Below are 25,134 nucleotides of genomic sequence, written 5' to 3' on the forward strand. Positions count from 1 at the left end.
GTTTCTCACTTAATTACATGCACCACGCTAATGCCAAATACTTTAATTATAGGATGTTGCTATTGTTCCGGCAGTCACGTGAATAAATATAAATGAAATTGCTATTGTTCCATATGTAATTTGTGCAGTCGAATGGTTGTTTATGTATTTTTGTATTGTGAGTTAATAAAAACCAATTATCATTAGGAGGATGGAAGCAGTTTTAAATGAATTATGGAACTCATGCCTAGACTGCATGTTGCGAAGGGTAGTAAACGCCCACGCAAAAACCAAACATGGTGTACGAGAATCCCAATATTTAAGTATTTTCTGTATTTTTTTTCAAGTACATACAATGGATAAGATTCAAAAGAAAATTACAACATACACACGTGAGCTAAAACAATAATTATACTAATTATACAGTCAAGTTGGAAGGGAGACGCTGGGCATAGTGGGGAAGGATGAATACAAGGTAAAGGGGGAAAAGTGGGAACTGGTAGGTACTATATAGTGGATTAAACAAAGAGATAAATTTTCTGTATTTAAAAATATTTGTAAATACAATGTAATTCTAATTTCTATTTTTATCGTGAAAGTTGTGGCTAATTTGTGCAGGAGCACCTAAGAGAGTAGCTGAGAGTAACTTCAAAAAAGACATAGGTGTACTTTGCACTGTCGATTTGAATCATTGTATAGAGCGGCGGCCGTAATTGAACTCATGAATGGACGGAAACGAGAATACCTTATTTTGTATGTAGTTCTGGATTTGGAATTTCCAAATATTTAATGGATTTCTCAGAGTCCTTTGACATTGGATGCCCCTTGGCATGTTGCTGACAAGTCACCACTGGGTCTGGGACTCTGCATGGGATGTTTTTGTAGCTATTCCGCAGAGTTTTAGTTCAAAGTTTTAGTTCAAAGTTCAAGAGTTTTAGTTCAAGGTTACATCAGGTGGGTTACATGGTGAAGTTTCAAGTATACAATAAAATGAATGTTATAGTTTAGTTCATTTTTTGAAGCTGAAATGGCCGTGTGAGAAATAGTGGTGACATTAGTTTCAGTGACAAAGTGGAATGCAGTTGACTTTATTACAGTAATTTTGTTCTTAATTGTTGTGTGCAGCACTTTTGTTATAATATGTTTAAACACATCTAACAATAGCTATTGCGTATGTATGGATAAATGTTATTGCTGTATGTACTTTATGTTAGCTACATATTAACCAAGTAATAAGAATAATTGATACAGCTACATGCACATTCAAAGGTATGGGTTGTTGTACATCATCATTACACAGCAGCTATACTCTATGTTAATTCTGATAGTTTCCTTGACAACTTGGGATTTTATTGGGCAACCTGGAGCCATAATATAAATAGTATACAGGAGTGGATCCAGGAGCTGGGAAGGGGAGGGGCATAAAAAGGCCAGGTTGTAGGTGGTTAGGGAAAGCAGCTTCTCTTGTTAGTTGCTGTATTTTCAAGCAGCAAATCATTAAATCTTAGTATGGGGTGCAGTTAGTCTCAAAATTCACAGTATTTAATCACCAACTGCAGATTCATAAACACTGCTACTAATTTAATAAAAACTGCTGCTGATTTAATAAATCCTACTCCAGATAGCTATCTATATAAATACTGCACCAGATACATAAATCCTGCTCCAGATATACTGCTACAAATATATAAATACTGCATCAAATATATAAATACTGCACCAGATATATAAATCCTGCTCCAGATATACTGCTACAAATATATAAATACTGCACCAGATCTATAAATATTACACCAGATATATAAATCCTGCTACAGATATATAAATACTGCACCAGACATATAAATACTGGATATAATTATACTAATCATATCACTTCTTGGTAAACTTCAAGCTACAGTGGTTCAAATAGTTATTGTGTGAAAACACCAAACAGAAAATTGCATACACGTAGTCATACTTTGAAATTTGAAAAGAAGCAATTCGATAGGCCAAATCATTGACTATGACTTATGCATGTGACGCCTGTTTCAATAACTGTTGCTGCACAATCACAGTACATTGAAGTTCTATATCATCTCTGTGATGCCTTTGGAACTTTCATACATTGAAGTTTACCAAAAAGTGATTTGAATGGTCAAAATTGCTGTTATATATCTGGTACATACAGTATTTATACATATGGTGCAGTGTGTATATATCTGGAGCAGGATTTATTAAATCAGCAGCAGTATTTATTAAGTAGCAGTGTATATAAATCTGCAGTTGGTGATTAAATACCGTGATTTTGACTACTTTTGTGACAAACGGTGTCCCATATCTTGGAGGGTTCCACTAATGATTTTTGCTACTTGGGCCTTTTAGATGGTTGTAAAGTCGTAATAGCTGAAAAAGGCTACAAATGTGTCTTGCGTGGCCAGACAGCTTTTTTCTCTTTGTCATTGTGTAGGGAGAAAAAAAGGGTCTGGTCCAATTCAAATCCCACAATTGTCTTGACACATCACGCAGTTACATCACAAGTACGTATGCAGTATTAATGACCCCATGCGCTTAAATTCCACTGTAATAAAATTAATGTAGTACAGCAATAATACCCCACTTATCTGTAAATTAATAAAAGACTTATAACTGATTCAATCATTGGTAGACGCCAAAGTAGCTTTAGACATTGCAAATGAGTGCTTGTGATTTTAGTGAGCAACTATATACTATTTGAAAACACATTATGTTTCTTTGGTTAACACTACCCAATTATCCGGGTAGTGTCAAGACAAGTGTGGGATTCGAACCGGACCAGACCCTTTTTTCACTACCCAATGACAAAGAAAAAGTGGTCTGACCATTTGAGACTACCTATGAATATCTTAAATACCACCAACACAATAATTATGATCTGTCATTGGTATATGTGTTATAAAAAAGAAACCAGTAATAAAATTATTAAAATACATCCATGTCTAAATTAAAATAATTTTAGCTTGTGCACATTCATTTAGGTAATTCAGTAAACTACATGAATTTTATATACATGGTTGCAAGGGATTTTGTATACATATATATACACCCAAAAGTCTGAGGGTCACGGGTCCGAGGGCTAAGGGTATTTATATATCAGCAAAACCCAATGCAGTTTTGGTATAAGTGATATATATCACTCTATAGGCACACTCACCTGATAGTTGAAAGAACTAAAGAGCGCTCGCCATTATTCTTTTATACATCAGTACCTGATGTTATAATACAAGTACACGAAAAAATTTGGAATTTTCAGCTAGAGTAGGGACCATAGCACATTGATAAAAAGTACTGAAGCAAGTTGGAGTAGTCCATGATATTAAATCACAGTAAAACAATAAGAAGTGTTACATCCCTACTATGTTCAAGATACCATAACGGAAATGCACAGTAGGGATATAGCTAACACTTCTTATTGTTTTACTGTGATTTAATATCATGGACTACTCCAACTTGTTTCAGTACTTTTTATCAATGTGCTATGGTCCCTACTCTAGTTGAAAATTCCAAATTTTTTCATGTACGTGTTTGTTAACATTTTTGTAAATAATTTTATTATGACTGGTGAACCCAAGGAGGACATTGGTAAGTCCATGAAGAATACGTTGTACGTACTGTGGTATGCCAAAAGGCACCTGTCGGGCCAAAGCAACGTCGAACAGTGAAAAAATCAAACCCGTAGCCTTAGCCGTTATCGAGTTACGCTTGTCTGAAGGCATCAGTCAGTTACTTACTTACTCAGTCAGTAGAAAATTCCGTTGAATAAAAAATTTTAAAAATTCTGTAGCAACTTGTTGAAATCGATCTGAAAGCTTAGTTTTACCTCACCAATGCTGCCTCATCGTTGTCAGGGAAAATTGAGGCTGTTTTTTTGATAATATTATTTCGTGGGCCACGCCTACTCCTTTGTGGTCCCTACTATACAGTTACTATTGTACTGTATGATAGTGTGGGCTAATAGCCATCAGAATTTTGTTCATATTATACTTTGCACACAATACCAATAAAATTGCACTTGTGCATGGGATCTAGCTAATAATAGTCTTTCAGTTTTACCATTCTGTACTACATAAAGTCTACTAATTTGACTATAGGGACAGTAGGCAAGTTAGCTACATTTGTATCTGGAATAATATTCTGGATTTATGAAAAGGTACCTTTTTTGCACACAAAATTTAACCCATTTTTTGAACTTTGAAGTTTCATAACTTTTTAATCATTGCATATGATTGCCTGATATTTTACATGAGTGAAGCTAGAGAATCTGGATGTGTTTTTTCAATACTAGCAAGAACAAGTTAATCAATATAGGCATCAAGTGTTGCATCATTTTGTTTGCTGTCATTTAAAAATGTGTGAATTGTACCTTTTCACAAATCCAGTCACATTTTTAACTTAAGTACATACGTATTAAGACTACAAGTTACTCACCTATTTAGATCTAGGTGTCATCTTTATGTTATTCCATGGTATACTCAATGGCTGACACGGGGTGATTAGAAATATGCATCCATGCATTTCCCAAATGATTATTGCTGATCATTCATTGTTTAGTATGCTGATCATTCATTGTTTAGTAACTATCAACTAGTCAAAACCTAGCAACCACACTGACTTGTAAACCTAAACCCACAATTAAATGCTTTATGTCACTTAGTATAATGAGTCAATGCATATCATATGAACTGGCTGGCATCAAAGCCATAAGCATACCACGTTCCTATGATATTATTTCCTGGGCAATATGCAAGTTAAACCATGAGATATGCTCAGTTGAGTCAGTTCCAGAACACATATGCATATATGTACTTAGCAAAGATCACAAATGATGCTTTTAGACCTCAATTACGTAGCCACACTGATATTGTATCTTTGCACCTGCTAGCAACTAGCAGAATACAGAAATTGATATACATGAGTAATGACAGCATAATAAGTTTATGCAACAAAAGGCAATTAAATGCATGTATGGTAAAGTTTAAATGCACTAATTATAAATGTTTGCAGTCGTTGTCTTTTCACACTTGCTCATCTACCTGGTTGTATGTTATCACTGAGATGCTTACAAACTGGAGGTGGAGAGCTCCAGTTACCATCAACACAATATGATGAAGGGTTCCCCACAGTGACAAAGCCATTGTTGCAAACAAAAAGAGCAGTTTTGCCACTTTCAATGATGTAAGCTTTTCCATTAACAGGATCATTTGGAGATGGACAGTTTATTGCTGTAAAAGAACATAGCGTGTATGAGCAATAGAATTATTACTTCAGAGTAAAATGTTGAACAAGAACATCAAGGGTGGACCCAGGGTGTTCAAAAGGTTCCATGGAACCTCCATTCTTGGCCACTTTTGACTGAAGCACTTAGCTACAGTTGGCAAAGTTTATTCTTAAATGGATTAGTGCTCAAACCACTCATATTACCTACATTTATTACAAAACTATCCTAAAACTGGTTTTGAGTTTTGAACTGGTTCCCTAGCACATTCAAGTGTGCCAAACACCTCTAAACACATTGTCAATGTATTGATTCAGCTATTATAACTATTGCAACTGCTGGCTTTATATCTTTCTGTAAGCAGTAGCTCCAATTGTGAAAGAATGTTGAGGGTGATCTTTACTATCTCTTATAACAAGAGTTCATAATATTTGTATCCATTCTTGCTTATAATATTTAGCTAGTTTATAGGCTGGCCTCAGAGTGAAACCCCACATTTAAATTTTCTGAATCCACCCTTGAAAATACCCTATCCATGATATTGTATTGTATCATTCTGTACCTTTTACAATCACTGTAATTTTCTTATGTGCCACATGTTCCTTGTTTCCAGCATTGTTCCTTCCTATACAAGTGTACTCTCTTTTATGTGGCACATCAGTTGGTACTGAGAAAAGCTGCTGGAAGTACTGAGCAATGGGAACTACTGGACTTCTTCCTCTATACCACTGTACTGTTGGGGTAGGATATCCCAGAGCTTTACAATACAGGAACAATCTAGTACCAACATTGACCGTGTAGGGTGACTTGGCAGGATTAATGGTGACAGTTGGAACATCTGGATAAATGCATACAATTACAGTATTAATGTAAGCACATTAAGTAATGTACATAGCTATGCATTTGTTCTGTGTGTAAATACAAATATACTGTATGTATCTGAATGCAACAAGCTATGGAGGTGGATAGTATTTAAGGCTTTATATTGCTTATAGTTTACTGTATATTAATTTGTGACTGTACAATTAGAGATTATAATTATTATAATACTATACTACTGTACTGTACATCAAAATACTCTTACATTCAATGTTGAGGACAGTTTTTCCTTCAGAGTATGATTCAGGATCATTATAAGTTCGACAAGTATAAGTCCCATCATCAGAACGTCTTATGGCACTAAACTTCAGCACAGATTGTACCTTATCAGCTACTTTATCAGTGATATTGTAAGCCATGATGTGCTTACCATCTGATTCAACTTGTGTACCATCAGAATTGTACCAATACACTTGTAATGGATGAGCAGCATCCGGATCATTAGTAGCATTGCAAAGCAAATATATTTCTTTCCCTTCAAGTGACACTGTGTTGTTGCTTATAAAAGAAATTGTGGGTTGACCTGCAAATTAAGTAGCAATTGGTAATTATAAAGTTCTCCACACCACTATGTAGGATTTGGATCAACAATGAAATGTTAGACTATTGTATTTTGTCAATATATCTTAGCAGAAATTTCCATAACTATTACATTCGTAACTTCATACATATGCGTATATCAACTTTTGGACCTCCTTAATTCACCTACCATAAATGGTGATGGTAGCATTATCAGACAGTGTATTACCATCATGATTGGACACAACACAATGGTAGACACCTTCATCTTTTTCTGTGATCACATTAAATATCAGTTTAGGTGATGTGATATTCACAACTCTAACAGAAGGTTTCATCCAGCTATCATTTGATGATTGATACTTCTCCCATTTGTAATATGTAGGACCGATACCAGAAGCCACGCACTCCATTGCATTGACATTTACATCATTCTGTCTGATCACTGAAGATGATGGCTGCATAGTGAACACTGGTGTGGCTATATAATAAAATAACATTAATTTGCATGAGTACATTTTGTATTTGTACAACACTTACTGTCTACTTCAAGCCAGGCACATCTTTTAGTATTCCCGCAGGCATTAGATGCCACACAACAGTAGTAACCTTCATAAGACATCTTCACATCAGGGAGTTTAAGCTCATATGACATAGCCATAAAGCTAGGATCATCTGGGGATGACCATGCATTAAATGATGTGGTGGTATTTGGTGGTAGCTTTATTGTATGATTCCTCTGCCATTCATACACCAATCCACCAAAACTCCAAGCCAAACAATTGAAGGTTACTGCTTTACCAGGTCGAACAACAGTAGGTTCAGGTATTCTGATCATTTTTGGACAAGGAACTGTAATGATATATATATATTATAGATTGTGATATAAGTAAAAATCTCACCTGTAACATTTAAGTAAACTACAGATGAATTCACTTCACCAGCACTGTTACTTGCAGTACAGTAATACATTCCTCTATAGTACCAAACCATTTTTCTGATTGTTAGTGTACTGACTCTTTGACTCAGTGTATCTGTAGTGACAGCATCAGCTGTTTCTGGAAATTCATCATCTAATTTCCTCCAAGAAACTGTGATATTGCCAAATCCATTTATGATACATTTAAACACTGCTTCACTACAAGTGTCTACCACTGAAGAATTTGGATTTATCAAAACTTTTGGAAAAGTCACTAAAATAAATAGTTTACTATAAACATTATAATACTGTTCATAACTCTTACCAGCTACTTCAACTGATTTGTACTCTGATGCTACTGTTCCAGTATAATTACTCATTAGACAACGATAATCTCCAGCATGTTCTGGTGTCACGTTATAGATAATCAGGTTTGATGAGTGGACTCCTTGTGTTGTTGATGGCAGATTATCATTTCTTTTCTCCCATGTGTATTGGAAGCCATTCTTCATAGGTATGCACTCCATGGACATATTGTAGTCATTGATGCTAAGTTTAATCGATGATGTAGACATCACTACAACTGGTTGAACAGGGGAGGCTGCAGAGGAACAGCAAAGTACACGTACCTACAAGGTAATACATTAAACTTTCTACTTTTTGGGCTGCTTTGTGCAAAGTTTCATTAAATATGTGACCAGATTTTACAGAACCGATCCAAATCGCACATCAGGCAAAATCAAACTAACACCACCAGTGGATAGCTGCACTATCGTACTACAAGTTTTGACCCTCAGCACTACTCAAACTACACGAGGCTGGTTTTTACACACGTCTTTTCTGGGTGGTGTGGAGTGCTCAAATGGCGGTTTCAGGCCTTGTGAAGGACCTGGCTTGGCAAGAGTCAGTGGTTTACTGGTGGACAGCCCTATAATGTTGGCCAGACGTGTTCTCTGCTGATTTTGCTACATATCAGCCACTAAGGAGCCAGCACAGCCCTGTAATCTGGTGTCTGGACTCCAATCGTGGTCTGCCTCCATTTTGAGGTCTAACTTTTGCCCTCCCCGCCACCCCCCAGCCTCCACCCCTTTGTGAGCACTCGTGATACTACTTCGCTCGTCCAACTGCTCAGATTTTCTATCTTATTTGGCGGGAAACTGTACAAGCAGCTACAAGTACTGGAAGTGGCTTGAAAGGTTACAGATTGATGCATCTTTTGTGTAAATTTCATACGCGTGCTTGCTATCCTTGGAGAGTTATGCTGGCTTCAATTCTTTAAAACCGTTTATCTCGGAACTTCTAATGTGCGATTTGGATCGTTTTTCCAAAATCCAGTCACATATGTTAATGGTAATCTTGAGATTTTACTAGAGGACTGACCAAAACAGGCATAAGCAGCAAAAAATGGAGTATGTACATGTTAAGCTGAGTCCTCAAAAACATTTAATAATATCTCATGGATGCAATTACACTTGATCTTGAAATTTGGCTCATTTAGCACTGGTTGACCTGCTAAAAATACTTCAAAATCTTTTTGTTCAAATGCCTGGCACAATATTTAAAGTAAATCTAAATTTTCACAATATTACTCATTGTCACAATAATGTTTTCATAATTTGACAGGTGCTCTATACTACTGTACCAAATTACACACCATACATTTTCTACTATAGAAGTGTAGTGTCTATTACAACCCTCTCCTAAATTTGTAATGGAGCCAAACAACATGGTCTGTTGTCAACACCTTTACTGTCACCTTTAATCATCTGGTTGGCTGTATTATTAATTTTCTGGAGGAAAAAATCCACTTTTCATTTTCAGCTATTTTACAGGGTCCAGCTCAGTTAGTGCATACTATAGAAGTAGTTTTGTTTTTTAATACTTCACTGAGAGTTTAAGCTGATACCATCCAATATAATAATAATAATAATATGAGAGCTATCAGAGTACTCACTCACCACCACATTTACAGGTGTAACAAAAACTGAAGTCAGAGAAAATTTACAGATGATTACGTATTGTACTTTAGATTGCTTGAAAGGTAAGCAATAATTTATACAGTGGAAATGTGGCCATTCATTGACAAGTTCTGACTGATTTACATAATTATCACTCTAAGATTCATTACACTAACTGCAATACATAAATAAGATGGGTTCTTCTGCCATCTATGGCGTGACCAACTCAAGGGATACTTCTGTTTGGCTTTTTCCACTTACCCATTTTCCCAGTGTTTTTTACCTAATATGCTCTATATTGTGATCAAAAATGTTTATTTTGTTCCGCATTAACTAATCATTATAAGTACATACCTACAATTTCACATTAAGGTGACTGTTCTATTAGAGTATCTTAATCTTACTCTAATAGCTGCTAGCTATCTTAATATATGTGACTGCTCTATTAGAGTATCTCAATCTTTTGTACAATGTTTATGTTTCCTAGAGTCCACTTCACAAAAAGTGGACTTATTATTCCAGCATTTTTTGCTCATTGCTTTTATCTACCTATTATTCCAAAAATTTGTTGGCTGAATTGACGCATCCCTACCAACTACAGTTTATTTTAGTACTAATCATCCTTCAATACAATTCAAGCAGAATTTTACATAATCTTTTCTGCAAAACATACTTGATGCGTAGAGAGTAGCATGTCTTGATCTTGTTGCTTGTTTGTTAGCCCACACCACACAATAATACTTGCCAGCATCATCTTCAGTTACATGTGGAATAGTAAGAGTACTGGTAGAGATTTGTGGTGATGATGTTTGGTTGACTGTACACTTGTCAGGTATTAGTTGGTGAGGAACATCTTCCCTGTACCAACTGATATTTAGGTGACCATATCCTCCAGCAGAACAATTGAACACACCACTAAATGGAGCAGCAGCACTTGTATCAGTAGGATGAGTAATGACACGGGGTGGAGATGCTACAAAAAAAGAATGTTCATTCTGTGACCAGAGTATGTATGTTTTAAAAGAGTTATTCATTTTGTAATTCATGATATATCTGTTTTCTCTCATCACAAAATACTACACGTAACATCTATTCTGTATTTTATTTCTCATACCTGCTAATGTTAGTGTGGAATAATTTGAGAAGCTGTAACCAGTATGCTTACAAATAGCCACACATCGGTAGTTTCCAGCATCTTCAAGTTGTAAGTTAGTAAAAGTAAGAATACCAGAGTGTACTCCAGTAGTGCTAGATGATATATCTCCATCTTTTCTTTGCCAACTATATGATGATGCTCCAAGTGCCTCACAAGTCATTGAAAATCGTTGCTGATTAGTGACCAAAGTGACGGCTTGACTTGATGGTAATGCAGTCATGATTGGTTGCACTGAGTTAAACATAAACACATTAACATACTGCAGTAGTGCACGCATACATAATACTGTCATAACCAAATGCAGTAAATTGGAGTATGGTGTATCTTTCATTACAGGAGAGGCTGGAATAAGGCTGAAGTTGAGCGATATTGCATTTGTGGTCTACCCCATTAGTCATAATGATTCAAATTTTCTTAGTATGGCATGTACAGTAGCTCACAATTATTTTCTCTTCTATCTAGCTATTTCTACCTTGCATGTAGCTAAGCTAACTGCAAGAGTTCATAATATTTGTATGCAAATGTTATAACTCTTGCTAATTGTCTAACAGTTGTAGCTACTGCATCATTGCTACTTTACAAAGCTAACTGATTTTTTTGGGGTATTTACAGAACCATGAAATACTCAGGGTATTGATTGCATGCTCACTTAAGGATTAATGAGTTTTTTCTGTACAGAAACCTCACAATGATAGGGTAATTTCCTATGTTATGTCCATTACATATTATAAAGGTAGCCATTGATGCACTACCACAAATTGATGTATACTGTACTTTTGCTGTGAGCAAAAAGAAATGGGGAAAAAATAAGTCCATGCATGCATTGTACCTACTGCATGCCAAAAGGCATCTAGTCAGGCTGAATGACACCTAATAGTGAAAAAATTGCTTAGCCATTATTGAGTTACAGTATACTATATAGTCTGAAGATAGTGGTAAAGTCAAGTTAGTCAAGCAGTACATTAGTAGAAAGTTCCAGTACTAATGATTGACTTACCTGGAAAATTTTTCAGAGTGCTTTGTCCTCCAGGGTGACCATAACCTGTTCTGTAGTCAAATCCATACACTACAACGGACATCAATGCACTGGCTGACATGTGTACAATTGTTACTGGACCATTTGATACAGATAGTTGTGTATAATATGCCTCAGTGACCTGGTTGAATGTTATTGTGTTCCAAGATTGTGACTGTAATGACCTCTTCACTCCTCCTGTTATCCAATACATCATACTAGGCTGATAATACTCCTTCAATACTATAATGTTGATATAGTCACTGTAACCTGATGATATTGTGGATAGGTTGATTTCATTGCTGTAATGATCTGTGGCTGGCACAAGCATCATCATAGGATCACCAGTTCTCCAATCATAGTTGTACCCATGGCTGTACTGAGCCACTAAGATTTCCTTATTAGAGTGGATTGCGCAGTAGTATTGATGAGTTACTGTAAAACTATTCCCAGCATTAATAGAGTAGGAACTCCTTGCATTGTTACAGTACATAATTACATCAGTTGAGTTATATGCTGCTAGTACTCTCATGGTGTAATAATTTCTACCATGCAGTGGTGCAACATAATATCTTTTACCCCAGTATAAGGTAGGTGGAATCTGTTCTATTATGTGATCACAGTAGCTAGTACTTGATGACGATGGTACATATCCACACTCATGACCGCTAAACACAGACACTGGCTTGTCCGTGATAATTCTGGTCCCAGTCAAGTCACTTGATGACCCAATATACACTGTTTGTAACCTGTTGATTATGAAGGAGTATTGACTACCACTGGTCAGGGGACTAACAGTATCATTAATCTTGACATTAACACTTTGTGTGACTGATAAACTCATTATTGTGTTGTTCTCCGTTCCAACGATAAGTATTACATTATCTAAATATCCATAGGACACTGAAATTCCATAATACACATATTCTGTGCAGCACAATTTCACAGTGGGTAAAGCAAGGAATGTATCGCTACTACGATATGCTGTATTTTGACCAATCACAACTAAGTTAGTACTGTTCGTCTTAAGGTAAATCCCCTTATTTTGATCATTGTATGAACCAGTAATGAGACTTGAAGAAAGACTTACAATTGTTGACTGTGTACCTGAAATAGTTCCACTAGTGTAATATCCTGCTCCAGGTGCTTTTATGGTATAAGACAAATCTAGTGATCCAGTATTTGTTAAATAGAGAGATATTGAACCACCATTGTAATTCTGAAAAAATCCAATGTAGTAATTGGTACCTGCAAGATAATACGTACATTAAACTGCAATATTTATGAATATCTGTTCACATCAGTCAAATACTATATACATCAGATTTAAAATGAATTACTGTGTTCTTTTGAATAGTACTATGTACTTACTATACTGCTTAGAATGTTATCAAATACTGATAGAATAAGTAACAAATCAAATGTGCATGTGAACACTGATATGCATGCATATTGTGTGTATTTCTTTTAGAGTAAACTGAGTGAATAGTGTCCTTTCAAAGATACCAGTATACATAGCCATGAATTGCTGACATAATATTACTGTGCTGTTGGAGCTACTGTAATGGAGGTTGGTTGGCAAACTGTACAGTTATACAATATGTCCACACATAATATGTCTAGCCACAAAATGGTGGATTCTTTGATTTCATGAAGCTTGAAGGTCTAATATGCTCAAAGTTTAGTTGTCCTACCACACCGAAACAGTATAATGAGGTTAATCACACATCTTATCCTATGACAGATTGCAGCTGGTAATTGCACATATATGGTACAGCAAAATTTGTAATCATTAACAATCACGAGAAGCACGTATAATGTAGCAAATACAGAGCACAATTCATGCTATATTAACCTGTCTTCATGTCAGTGATGAAAACCAGCGTTGAAACCGGGTCGGGTCATCCGGGTGTGACCCGGATTGGATCACGTGAGAAACGAAATTGTTCGTTCGACGACGTGGAAACTTATAACCGCTATCGCGTAGCTCTTTCGTGAGCCACGCCCACTTATCGCATTACCAACATACGCTCAACCACGCCCATTTTCTAGTAAGTGCAGTATGTAGCACGAAACTGAGGGCATCTATGGTGAGGGGTAGCTATTGTCAGTAGGTGAAGACCCCTTTTTTTTTTTTTTTTTGGTCTTCAACCTACAGCTAGGCTGAAGTTGCAATATTTACTCGACACGAATCGAACGCTCAAAATGTAGACTCGTTCGCTCGCTTTTTTAATTTTTTTTTATTTTTTTATTTTTTTATTTTTTTTTTATTTTTTTTTTATTTTTACCCGGGCTTGATGGACTGCCCTTGCCTACCACCCCCAGCACATAAATGGCCTGTGCTGGACAAACCGGGACTTTCTTAGTCCACGGCAAACTGAGACTCTGCCCGAATCAGACTAGCCGAAACACGTCTCGGCTTTAATTAGTCCGGGTCACATCCGGGTCAAATCCGGGTCAGTGGGTCATCCGGGTCAGCAGTAGTGACCTAGTCTCGCGTGGCCAGACCCTTTCCGCGCAGCCGCTTATCGATTTGAAATTATAAGCGCCGCGCTACACGGCGCTTATAATTTCCGATCGATAAGCGGCTGCGCGGAAAGGGTCTGGCCACGCGAGACTAGTAGTGACCCGGTTTCAACGTTGATGAAAACTACTGTACTAGCACAAAATACTGATTAGACTAGCTGAGACAAAATGGACCACACATCTACTAATGATTCCAATACTAAATATAAATAGTATTGGGACCTGTGGTTTGTTTTGTCTCAGTTCAGATAGCATTTTGGACTACTAGTTTCATTTCTGATACTGACATATGCAAATGACAGAGTAAATACAGGCATTATATTGGCACATGGTTTTTGAAGTACAAAGTAGCCTACAGTGTGTAGGAGGGCTGAAAGAAAGGACTTACTGAAATTATTAAATAAATTTATGAATCAAAACCTTCCCTAGGTGGTGACTTAAAATTGAGAAATGACAAGTTAATAATGTTTGCGACAATAATTATTTATGATGTAGCTAAACACCTACCAGAGAAGAGAGTAAGACTAATATTAGCAGCAAACACTGAGTCATTTCCAACTCCACAATAGTAGGTTCCTTTATATGAGTCATTGAATGTTGGAATGATTAATGTTCCATTTTCCTGTATAAAATATGGAAAATCTTTTGATTCATTGTAGTTTAAAGGAATTTCTTTCTCATTTGGAGAATACCACCTGATTTCTTGATAGTCAGTATTAGTACAATTACAGTTCATCACCACATTTGATGTGCCATTGTAAAGCACTCCACCATCAACAGGAAGAAAGGAGGGATTTAATGGAGTAATGGTACAGCTAGGAGCTATGACATCCTCCACTGTTTGCAAAAAAAATAATATAAATAAGTAATGAATATTATTTTACTTGTAGCTGTGACACATGCAAAATAAAAACAACTGAGGAGGTATACTATTAAGTTACTCCTTTGTGTAATTTGTATTGTTTGTATTTGAATGCGATATATATTATATATGTGACTGGGCCTGCGGAAACAGGGAATGTGAACACAAACTACACCCTGTCAAACAATGGGACATTTCTCAGTATTGGAACTGGATATTTACACACTGTAATTTGTATTTAACTTAGGCCTGAAAAATGTATGAACACAGTACGATGAAGTTAAAAGTTATGTGTCATGACATTTCAGGTAAGTTCTATGTGCCCACGTTCCCTGTTTTTGTGGGCTCAGTCACATATATAGTTATATATTTCTCTTATTGCTGTTATACCAGAGGCAGAATTAACTTACTAACAAGAGAAATAGCTGAAGAGGTTATTATGTTAGATAAACAGCTGATATTCACAGTGAGGGAGCATTATAAGGCATAAAGAATACTACCAACATAAATCACTGCTTACTTAATATTCGCTTCTAACATATATGAAAACTTCTATATAGTGATACAGAAAAATGTTGGTCAGTGTTGCATAAGATCAAGCACCTGTACTCCATTGAACAGAATAAGGTGATAGCCAATGTTTGTAATGCAGTGTGTATACATGTGTTTGGTGACTGGTTTCAGTTAATTAGATACTCCACTATTTACATAATAGTTAGACATCGGAACACAGAATTCTATGGAATTTAGAAACCCTCAGGCCCTGTAGTAGTGCCCTTGCTTCACTCGTGCACCACAACACAGGATCTTTCAGGTTTCTAAATTCCATAAAATCCTGTGGTTCGATGTCTAACTAATTTAAACCACAGCTCATTGTTTTACCTTCACTGTTGCTTGTTGTATCTTCATAGCTTTTTTATAAAAGGACAGAAGAACCGGCCCTAAAAACATACCCATCCAACACACACTGTAACTCTAAGCTAAGATGTACTATTTGAAAGGGTTTTGCCTATACCTACACCTACAGAACTAAAACAACAGAACATACAGAACAAAGGATAGATGAGAAGAATGAAGAGGGGGCTTAGACATCCCTGAGGCATCCCTCCCCAGTGCTAGGTCAACTGAAGCTGGTATACGACCTTTAAGGGGATGACCGGAAGTGGAACGACAACCCCTGATGAACATGATGGCCGATTGCAAATGGGAAAAGTCAAGATGGCAGCGAAGCCAGCTCATTACATTACAATAAGGAATTTTCCACTTGTGAGACAAGAGGAAGGACAGACGCTTAAAGGCAACAGTGGACAGTGGTAGAGGCACCCATACCACCTGAAGTGGGGGTAAATGAGAGGACTAAAGTTCCCATGTTTGATCTCTCGAACTCTCTCTTTATACTGACGATGCTTCACACTTTAATGCTGGCGGTAAGGGTTGGAATGGTTAGAGGGGGCATATGGGTTAAATGTACTAACATCTAAAAAAAAAAGAAAGTAGGTTGAAACCGACAGCCCCAGAAGCCAGATGCTTTAATATCTAGGAAAGCACTATCATCAAAATTTGCAGTTTGGAAGGAGAGAAACTCACCAGTCAAAGGTTGAATGGAGGGCTCAGTGGATACACCATGGCAGACTTCAGACAGTAAATCAGCTGCCAGATCTTGGATGTCATTGTTGTGAATGGTATCCATTTGAACAGCTGAGGGCATGTTTAGATCTACCACAAACACAGTTAGCAGGGAGATTCTGGGGTGACCAACCATATCAAAGTGCAATTGCATCACAAAAGTCACCCTTATGAAGAGCAAAACCATGGCACTCCAATGGCAGGGTGGGCAGCGATGCACCTTTCTCACCTGCGAGTTTCAAAGAGAGCTGAAGACTGGTAAACAAGGTTGAGTAAAAGATGAAAAACTGTTGGAAAGATTCTTATGCTTGATAGATAAAGCCTCTTGTTTGAGAGTATGCTGCCGTTGGAGAAAATGATGAGAGCTGGAAGATGAATGAGGCTAAGGGAAACGTGATGGAACTGAAAAGTGGTATAGTTGTCTTTGGCAGATTTACAACAATCGAAAATACCAAGACCTCCAAGCTGAATCAGCAAAGCTAGCATTGCTTGCTCAGAGTCATTGGGAGGATGGAGGCAGAGCTTGGGCAATAAAAACAAGTGTATGGCCTCTTCAGCTGGAGTCAGAAAAGAGGACAAGTCACACATTGTTCTGGTTAAAAATGTCCAACAGGATGATAAACCATGATTCATGGCAGAGTATGCAGCATGGGGCTGGCTAGAAGCAAAATTAGAAAGTTTCAGAACATCATCTCTCCACAGAGACACTTTGTCTTGAATAAAAGTGGATGTAAATTCAGGAGAACCCAGGGGAGCTCCAAGATATAGACATCCTTCAGTGGTGATTCAGAGGGAGGTACTAGCAAATAAACAACATGCAGCATCATAATTATATATAGTAATCTTCTTTAACGACCAAAGATGCATTCACATAATAACCAAAGCCAGGTCTCAAGGCAGACAGTTGCTTCCACCAACTCAGCAAATCAACATGAGACCCAGCAGCAGCAGTATCATCAGCAAATTAAACTTGAGTTACTATACCTTCCAACCTTTGTATAAGAGGAACAGTATAGAAAGAGCATACATGGACATAGCTAGAGAGGATCACCCTGAGTGGTTCCCTCTTCTGGTAACAAACATTCACCATCAATAAACAAAGAAGAAACCTCCCTATAGACATCGGTAAGAGTGACAGCAAGAGGGGGCAGATATAATGTAAGTTATGCAATGAAACATGCCGATTCAAGGAATTAAAGGCATTGGAGGCATCAGCAAGTAACACAGCCTGGGTAGTAGAAGAATGGAAAAGGCTATGCATAGCACAAACTGTGGCTTTTCGTCCAACTTCTTGACCTGCACAAAGTTGAAGATTACCCGCTGCCTCCAAAATGTTAGTCTTCACCATAAAAAGAATAGCTTTCGAAATAATACAACAGCTCATCTCAAGTATCCCAATGGGACGAACACCTGGGTTCTTATCAAGGGCAATAACCAATAAGATGGCATGTCGAAAGACTAAGTGGATCTACATAGCTAGATGCAATCCAATGAGCAATGGATGCAAGAGAGTCACACAAGTCATTAGAGACAGACTGAAAAGAGATACACATGTGCCTCCAACTAGCTGCATCAATACTATTATTTGTTATTTATTTATTTGTGACATAATTTTAACCGTGTTTCTTATTATTGTTAGTAGCTACTTAGTTGTATAATTATTACTAGCATTGTAGATTTGTAGTACTGGTACCTGCCCTATGCTGAATACTATTACTGAGAGGTATATATTGTGTAGTGATGTGAAGCAAACTAACTAAACACTTTGTAGTGTAGCTTTAAAGAAACTGCTGATTGATGACATGTTTAAACAAGAGAGCTGTTCATTGGTAGTTATTTTACACCTTTTATTGTATAGTCTATGACATCACATATCACCACAAAAGAACAATGAATTAGAAATCAAAGGTGTTAAAAAATTCAGTTCTTTCACAGACTGAAATCAAGCGAAATCAAGAGTTTAGTAATCAAGGGTATCAAAAACATCAGCTTTATTAGGACACTGTCTATTTTGATGACATGCTGTAAAAGCACCCTAACTAGCTACACAATAAATGCTGATCCAGACCAGTCATAACCAACAGATTAAAGCTATATCACTAACTAACTAAGTATACTATGTAGCCAGTTACACTAGTCATAGATAGTACGTAGAATATACTATCTATGCTCTAGTATATGAGTGAACATGTAATATCTACCTTATGCACATAGCTAATAGTGTATATATTAATTACTTTCTTCTTTTCCTTCACCACTCAATATTTAACTGATACTTTATTTATTGCTACAGCATACAGTATCACATAAGTTTATCGGTACAGTACGAAGTAGAATATACCTTTTGTATCATTTGTACTGCACTGAACAGGGCTTACTCTGAACAAAGCGAAACTCAACAAAAAGGTTATCAAGAAGCTCATCTTTCAGCAACTAACTGGCATAAGCGTACGAAACTCGACGAAACTAGCGTAGGCTAGCTAATTGCTTCTTCTGTCACGTGATGCTTACTAATGATAGGAATCCCAAGCACATATCAAAAACTGATGCATTTACTGTACATTTGACTTAATAATTAAAAATTACGGAAAATAACACCGTCATAACTTCCGCATACTTCAGTTTACGGAGATAGGGTACACAGCTCCTTAGACCGATACTCTCTAAAAGAACAGTCACTTTTTAGTGAAATACTCTAATAGAGCATTCACTGGTTAAAATGTTCCAAGATAAATGTAAAAATGTTGCTAACCTAGGAGCATAATGCAAACATAATGGGGAGCACTGAAGAGCATAATAGGTGAAAATTTTGGGAAATTCCTGTAAGTATTTTGGACAAATTTTTGAGCATATTAATTTAGACTCAGGCCTCATTGATAGACACTTGCTAATGAAAAGGGGTCTTATAGCCTTTACAATTGCATGTACTTGGCAAACCATAACTTGACTTGTGTGTATGGTACCAGCCTGAAGTTTGTTCACCTTACACTCCTAACATAGCACTATTCCTGGATGTAATTATAAGACAATGGGTTAAACTCATGATGAGTTATGACTCGTCAAATTTGGAAATTTGGAAAGGCTATAAGACCCCTTTTTGCAGATCTGGTCACACAAGTATGTCTGAGAATACAGGATGTTAAATTGCAAATTCTTATCCAATGGTAGAAATGGTAGAAACACTCTAATAGAACATTTAAATAGAACACCCAGGTAACAACTGTATAATTTATAGTGCTGAGAAACCATAAACAGGTTATGATAAGTTTCAAAACAGTACAAATTACAAATTAACATAGCAGAGACTTGAGCACTAAGGGAGTGTCAAAACTTTTGTGCAACTACAGGTATCTACTGTGTGCTCAATGCTTTTTACAGCACTTTAGGATTTTGTGGCATTTAAATTAATAAAATTATGCTCCTCAAGGAAAGTGTCAATATGGATATTTAATGCCTTGATATGGTTTTTTGCATGAAGAGAATTAATGAAGGCCATTAATGATAAAAAGGAAAGGAAAGCACAAAGAGCAGACATTTCTCAGAACCCCAAAGCACATGCCATTGCCCATTGGTGAGTTTGTTACTGTGGCTATAAAATGGTGGTCTTATGGTGTGCCGTTGAGCCTCTGGCCTTTCACTGTGGTCAGACAGGAAGGCAGGCAACCAGACCAAATCAGGTTTTATGTATTCATGCATCTGTAAAAAAAGTATAAATATTTTTATTTTTAATGCTATACTTGAGATTAGCTAGAGTAGTACTCTTTTGTAAAGAGGCTTTCAGGGGTGTAGGGAGGGGGTTCCAAGGGGTTAAGGAACCCCTGTAAAATTTAGATTTCTGAGTTTACAGCAGACCCTAACACATCATGGCCATTTAGTGTGGCAGGACAAAATGAATGAGCAATACAGCACAACAATTTATTAAGCTTGCATTCATCTCTGATGAAAGAATTTACAAAGGTAACATGAAAACTTGCTAAAAAGATTGATATACTCAAATAGAGAAGTCACGTATACTCTAGTAGAACATGCATGTATAAATCCGTATGTTAAGGAACTTCATTAATGGAGTTTTTCAGGCATTCTAGCACTAAATGAATAACTGAGCATGACCTTATACTGCTATAGCTTTGGTGTGCAGTGTTTAAGGATATAGAACTACAGTAATTTATTACTTGGGCATGCAAAATGAATCCATGCTATGCATATTTGTAGTTATAATGTTTTGATTGTAAGTCATTTCATTTGTATCAGTGGATTCATGGTTCCAATCCTATACCAGTGGGATAACTATCACTTAGAGATGTCTAATTTATTATGTGTGTCTATGTGTTATGCTGTCTAGGTAGCTTTATCTAATACTAACTTCATCTCAGGGGCACTTATGTGCATTTAATTAATGTACTATTAGGATCTTTGAATAAAATATAGCAATTTGCTGAGTTATTGAAAGTCCTTCAGTGGCTGGGGGCTGCCAGACCCTTGCTTCTGGTAACTCAATACTGCTGTTGCAACCCCCCTTCAAAAATCCTGGCTATGCCTTTGGCTTTTGCTGCATACGTAATGATTTTTTTATGATAGATTTTAGTGACAGCACTTAGGTGGGAACCTTATTATTGTAGGGGTAGATCTCTACCAAGCAGTATTACAGTAATGTTTGATACATATATGACAGCTTGTAATGATTATATTAGGGAGGGGAAACAAATTGCAAAAAGCTCTAAAGTCTCGTGGTGGTGCTACTGTAGCAACAAGACACTCAAGCAACATAAAGATTGTCACATTCAGGTTGTCTTAATTTGTACTTTAATCAAATTTAAAGGTTAAAATGTTCTAGCCTTGGAAAAGCTAGTACTAGTGCTTTCAAACGTCGTAGGGATGATCACATTCTAGTTAGTTTGTTTTCTGTAAGAATTTATGTGTTTGCATGTTTAAATGTTAATCTTCACAAAATAAGGTATGTACCAGTCTTTGAAATGAGGAAGGACCGCACTGGAAAATATAACCAGGAAAAAGCTCCAATTCTTGAGTGCTAGGTCTATAAGGATGACTATAACACCTTTGCCAAGCAGGCAGCCAGAGTGTGTAAACTGGATGAATGCATAGCAGGGCAAAAGCTGGCATTGTTTAAATGAGTGGTATACAGATCATGAATGAAAATGTCATGGTTAAATAAGAGAAGAGGGAATGGAACATTGGAACTTACCTTCTGATGTCAATGAAATCTGCTGGTAACATCAAAATTGGTGTAGGCCATACCACTTCAAAATCTGATGAAATGAGTTTGTGATGTATACTAATGTGAGTGTGTGAGTAGCATTTTGTGTTTTCGCTTCACACTTTAAACTGAGTGTTTGTGTAGGAATGTACTTCCACAATTTCTGATTCAAGTTTATTCCATCAGGGTAAGTGCATATTGTAAGGCTGTAGTCTAAAGGTGTTGGAGGTAAAGGAGCATCGATAAAAGGTGATCTATTCATTTTATAACGACATTAAATGTAAATGTTGCATTATTTCTTTGTAGTTGGGTATTTCTATCTTTCATGTACTCAGCTAGGGGCAGTCAGAAGTCATGTTTCCAGAACTTACATTTGGTGCAGCATCCTGGGAAAGGAATACAATAACATCAAGGCCTACCACCCTGAAGATGATGGTTATGAAGTTCATTCTATTTTTGTTAGTACGTCTGGATGCACATACATGTAATTGTTCATAAAACCTATTCTGTTTGTTGCTTGGGAAAATTTATACATTAATTGTATTTCTGAACACTGAACAGATGCTAATGGGCATAAACACACCATCTAGGTTAAGTTATTTGCTTATACTATTATCATTCCATCAAGTTAGATGAATGCTGTGGATTTTCCAATACATGTAAATGCACTAGCTAATTTCAAAATCCTTTGATGATTGATTTTAGAGTATACCTGCATGTAGTATACCTGTAGTTTGCTTTACTCTTACATCTATTGTCTTGCTTTACAAAAATTTATATTTAGCGGTCCATTTCTTCATTGCTCTGCATAGTGGAGAATTTAAGAACTTGTTAACTGGTAATGTACGTATAACAACATTTAATCAAAATTGATTTTATAAGAGCAATTGCGTTTCAGATGGCTCTTTGGTGTTATTTCCATTGAGTGATGCCAGTAATGATGATGATGGTGTGCAATTTGCAGTTGAAGTGGTACGTTGGATAATCTCAATACAATTAGATAAGGGTGTGCATATCTTGGCTATATTAGATCTTGAGATAGTGTATGAGAGCCCTGCACAGATCACAGTAGAGACAGGGAAGGCTGCTGTGATGATCTACTGTGTCATTGTTTCAAGGAAATTGTGTTTATGACTGGCATCTGGTTGGAGGTTGAAAGAAGGAGTCTCCTTCTTCCCCTGTCATTTATGAAAATGTGTCTGGAATACAGTATATCAGTGCATGTTGTCAACATGTTTTGGCCAGTTGTGATGACGTTTTCAGTATAATGATTCACGTGCAGGTGAATGTATAGGTGAGCTTCTTTATACAATATCACTTTGAAAAATTTCCAGTGGTTCAAACCATGTAAGCACATACAGCTGCCTTATTATTATTCTTTTTTTTATTTCTGGCTACCTAATATTATTGCAGCCAGCCAGAATCTCACATGCACCTACATGTAGCATCCATGTTGTATTTGTGCACTAAATCTTGTTAATAATGTGAAGATGAAGTATATATAAGGCTTAATTGCATTAAACTTACCCAATGAAAATTTGATACATGCATGCAGCAACACCCATGTTTTTGTTGTAAAGGTGCACTAACTTATATTCATTGTTAAACTATAATAATAGATTCTGATGTCGATCCACCAATCACAACTCTTTCTCCTCCTAGAAAAAAATTAAACAGTATGTAATATATGTGACCGGGCCTGCGAAAACAGGGCATGTGGGCACATGATTTTTGGCTACTTTTTCAAACTTTCATCACTCATAACTTTATGCACTATTATACTATGGTAATGCAATTTTCCGCTCTTAGTACGCATGTAATTGGCTTTATGCTGCATGTTACAGAATACAAATATTCTGTTCCAATACTGAGATATGACCTGTAGAGTGACAGGGTATAGTTTGTGCCCACATGCATGCCCTGTTTTCACAGGCCCGGTCACATATTTTGTACTCCTGTCTTTTATACAATATGCTGATATTTTATGTATAGCTGGAAGTAGCAGAACTGAAGGAGTTAATTCAAAGCAACTACAAGGTAAATGTTCTGTTACCATATATTTGTGTAGCAGTGGAGTCATCTGGGGGATCCAAGCCATTGATCCTCCACTTTTATTGGTCAAGCTAGTAACAAAGATCTAGATTCATTAATAAAGTATTGGAATACTCTAATAAAACCATTTAAATTGTAGCTATTAATGTCTTTAAGTGCATGGGCATGGCTATTACTATTGCAAACTCAAGACTCTACAATACCTATTTCAAATCTTTCAAAACCTTCTTGTGCTCTTGCACCCAGCCTCTCAGAACAGCATTTATATTTCCATTGCGTTTGTAAAGGTGTCCCTGCACTCTTTGGCATGCTATATCATCCCTAGTAGCTGCAGAGTCATGCAATGCTTTAATATACGTAACAGGCTGAAATAGTGTCACTATAAGCATAGATATACTAAACTTTACAACGGGATTGGAAACGGAAGTAACTCACGTGATGTCTCTGTACAAATTCCCAATGTGACGTAACGAGCTCGAAAAATCATCCATGTTTCGCTTGCGCTAGTTAGTCGCCATAGATACTGTCCGTAGTTACGAGCGCGATATTATTTCTAATGGCTTTATTTGCCAACTATTAGCAATTTATCGACTTTTAACTTGACGAATTGGTTAACCTAGCCTTGTACACAATAGCAGGAATGCGTGTGCAACCACAAGAGGCTGTTGTTCGTAATAAACAAGCCACCAGTATGTCAAGAGGTAAGCGAATTATGTTATGGCCACACCGTCTCATTTTTGTAGACTTTTCACAGATTCTCTGTGTTGGGAAGCAGCTTAGGTAGCTTTGTTTTGAAATCTATATCAACTGTGTAGTGTAATAGGCAACTTGGAGTTATTGTATCAATTGTCATATTGTATAAAATTACTGCTTACCACTTTACACTTGTGGACTTTTAGTAGGCCCATGACCAATGCTAGATATCAATTTACCATACCATCAACTACTACCACACTTGGGGGGTGTAAAGTGTGTGTTGGATTGCTCTGAAACCAAAGCTGTATGGCACGGGGATGAAAGACAGAATCTTCTAATAAGACACAAAATTTTGAAGAAATCATCCAAGCCACATGATTAGACATCCATCAAAGAATACCAAATGACAGTGTACTGATGACCAACAAGCAAGAGCTCAAGATGCACTACCAAATTATGTTTAAACAGTATGTGTACTTTCAAAAGAAGTGACATAAAC

The 25,134-nt window shown here is 36.7% G+C and overlaps 1 long non-coding RNA gene across 1 annotated transcript; it reads right to left on the reverse strand.

Moving 5' to 3' along the window:
• Positions 1-4,971: 4,971 nt before the first annotated feature.
• LOC136255538 (uncharacterized) lies at positions 4,972-6,434 on the reverse strand. The gene is made up of 3 exons (XR_010700946.1): positions 6,297-6,434; positions 5,775-6,050; positions 4,972-5,219 (listed from the first exon to the last, which is right to left on the reverse strand). It is a non-coding gene; the product is annotated as an uncharacterized lncRNA (long non-coding RNA).
• Between the last annotated feature and the right edge of the window lie 18,700 nt (positions 6,435-25,134).

The sequence above is a fragment of the Dysidea avara genome, chromosome 5 (genome assembly GCF_963678975.1).
Source record: "Dysidea avara chromosome 5, odDysAvar1.4, whole genome shotgun sequence".
Classification (NCBI taxonomy): Eukaryota; Metazoa; Porifera; class Demospongiae; order Dictyoceratida; family Dysideidae; genus Dysidea; species Dysidea avara.